General features: G+C 34.7%; 1 pseudogene; it reads right to left on the bottom strand.

Annotated features, from left to right (window-relative positions):
- Positions 1-366: 366 nt before the first annotated feature.
- LOC138157824 (large ribosomal subunit protein uL15 pseudogene) lies at positions 367-809 on the bottom strand (annotated as a pseudogene).
- Between the last annotated feature and the right edge of the window lie 2,345 nt (positions 810-3,154).

The following is a 3,154-nucleotide window of genomic DNA, read 5'->3' as shown; positions in this document are numbered from 1 at the left end:
AGAATGTTGGGCGCAAGTTCTACAAAGCAATATCAGAGACTGCTGAGAAGGGAAGATTCTAGATATCTCTGATATTTTGACTGCATGTGCAATATTGATAATAAAGAGAGAACAGATAATTATGGGGCTCATCAACCAGAGGGAGCGGGAGAGAGATGGAGGAGACAGAAAGTGAGAGAGAGAGACGAAAGAGACAGACAGAGACACAGAAAGAAAGAGAGGGAGACAGAGACACAGAAACAGAGACAGAGAGAGAGGAGAGAGAGAGGAGAGAAAGGAGAGAGAGAGAGAGAGAGAGAGAGAGGGAGAAATTTTGTTTTTTTTTTAACAATGAAGTCTTGTGTTTTATTTGCTAACGTTGGATGTTTATGCCATAAGGGCACAGGCTCCACCAACACCCTTGACTTTTTCCTCTGCTCTGCTGAAGAACTTCGCCTTCACGATGACTGGCTGCTTGGGGAGTTTCCCTTTTCCTAGGGCTTTGTAGTAGCCCTACCGCACAACATGAGTGATAGGGGCAAGGCCCTCCTTGTTTTTGGCAGCACTAATCCTGGTCTGCTCACTGACCAGTGTCCCCAGCTTATCAAGATTGACAGTTGGGCAGTAGCTTTGTTTTTTCTTCAATCGGTAATGCCTCATACCCACTTTACCAAAATAACCTGATGATATTTGTCGGAGTTGATCCGCTGATGGTGTAGCCCTCCTGCATTGCCGCGGCCTCCGGGGTGCTTTCGATGTTTGCCGATGCACCTGTGGCCGGGGCTGACGTGCCCGCGGAGCTTCCGCATCTTCCTTAGTCTGGAAGGCATCTTGCAAAGCCGCAAAAAAAAAAGAAAAAAAAAAGATTTTTTTTTTAAGAAAGGGATAAAGAAATGATTTTTTTAAAGTAATAAACAGGACTAATTGAAGGGAAGGTGAAGAAGGAATATTTACTTGCCTAAACTGAGAGGAAAGAGAGAGGAATAGAAACCTATATAACCAGATTAAAGCAGGAGAGAAAAAAAATCTAATAAATACAACTTTAAAGGGAAAAGGGCAGTAAAGTGAAAAAAGGGATGAAGGTTAAAGAGAATGGAGCAAGCAGATTGGGGTCACCTGAAAGATTAATTAAGGAATGTAATATTGTGTTTAGAGCAGAAAAGGTGAAAAATCGTAACTTGAAAAAAAAGGAACCCATAATACAGTGAGAGCACAATATAAGTCTAACTCTCATAACTTTAAATTGAAATGAATTGAATAATTATTAAAAATGAAAAAGTCAGAGATTGGACAAAAATCTAATTCAACAATCTTTTATAAAAAAGTAACAAAAATATATACAAAATGAAACTGAGTGGTTGAGAAACAGTTTATTATTTATCAAGTGGATCTAATAAAAAGAATTACAATGATGTTATCTGACAAAGCAAAAGCAAACATTTAAAAAATTTAAAAACTAAAAGATTTTTAAAAGGCAACTTCATTATACTGAGAGGGACTATAGACAACATACCAATATTAGTAATACATTCATATGTTTAAATATGTATATATACAAATTCATAAATGACACCTTATCTGAGTTAGGAGATGACATAAGTAACATAATAATGAGAGAAGACCTCAACATCCCTGTCTCTGTTTTTGATGCCTGATTGTAATATTAATGGGTTAGGAAGATCTTCCCTGTCCATTAACAGGTTTATGTGATGTGCTTTGAGCCCTGGCCCAGATCACAGTTGTGATACATCCTGAATCCCACAGCCTATTGGGGGAGGGAAGCTTGCTTGTAAGAAGGCTTTCACACCTTTTGATAATTTCTAATTAGACAGTAAGTCAAGAGGGTTGTGATACTTTCTGGTTCTCAGAAGTGTGTGTGTGTGTGTGTGTGTATATATATATGTATATATATATGTATATATATACATATATATATATATATATATATATATTCTGAGGTGTTATTTTGCTTTGCGACCTTGCTTATGAGAAGGATCTTTTAATTCCCCTGGTTGAGATTTTGAGTAGGCGTATGTTCAGAACCCCCTGACTGCTCAGATGTAAAGACTCTCTCAATCCGTGGATGTATGTAAAGTGTATTATTTATTTAGGCAGTCAGAGACTTCTGTAGATCTTTAATTCTCTGTTTGTATTTTCTCTGAAGTGCAGGATGTTGACTTTTCCCCTGAACTAGTGAATGTAATTAAAAACAAAAGATTGTTGGCCCCTTAAATAGCTATTTTTCTTAGTAAAGCAGATGTAAGAACTTGTGCTAGCAGCTATTCTGGATGTGCCAGTGTGGTTGCTGTTAACACGAATGGAAAGAAAAAAAATGAAAAATATGGAACTGAAGGAGTTCCTCAAGAACCTAGAATTAAAAGACATGCCACATTCTAAAAGGAAAAGTGAAAGAATATACATATTTCCAAGTACCACATGGAACTTTAATAACAACAAAATGACCACATGCTAGATAACAGTGATATTAGAAAAAAATATGAAAAAGGCAGAGATAGTTAGCACATGATAACACACCACACTCTAATATTAATAGTAATTGGTTCAAGGGCCACAAACAAAAGGCATAGATCGAAGCAAAGACTTTGCAATGAAATATTAAGTATTGAATTAAAGAACAAATCATAGAATCAATTAGTAATGATGTAAAAGAAAAATACATCAATGAAAAATAGATTCCAAAAATTCTGGGATATAACTAAAGCAATTCTCAGAGAGAGAAAAAAAATCAGTTCCTTATAAACATCAATTAACAAAAGAGGGAAAAAAAGATCCACGAACTGTATATGCATTAAAATCTAAAAAGTCAGCAAATAAACAAACATAGAATAAGCTTGAGAGATAAAAAATAGAGTAAATAGATAAAACTATATAAATGATTAAACTAAAAGATAGTTATTTGAAAAAAACATACAATTACTAAACTCTCAGCGACTCTTATTAAAAAGGGAACTGAAAACCAAATCAATTAAAAAGCAAATTAGCAAGGCTAAATCAAAACAATTCCAAAAGAAGAAAAAAAATAGAATACCCTATGTACAGTTATATACTAATAAAACTCAGAATGAAAAAAGAGGAATACTTTTAAAAAACAGAAAATAATATATCAGAAGAATAGATAGAGATCTTACACAATTTAATCTAAGAAAAGGGAATA

The sequence above is a fragment of the Petaurus breviceps genome, unplaced genomic scaffold, assembly GCF_028583685.1.
Source record: "Petaurus breviceps papuanus isolate PSGF00001 unplaced genomic scaffold, PetGlider_PUasm1.0 173, whole genome shotgun sequence".
NCBI lineage: Eukaryota > Metazoa > Chordata > Mammalia > Diprotodontia > Petauridae > Petaurus > Petaurus breviceps.
The sequence above is the reverse complement of the archived record's forward strand: the minus strand, read 5'-3'. Positions and strand labels throughout refer to the sequence as shown.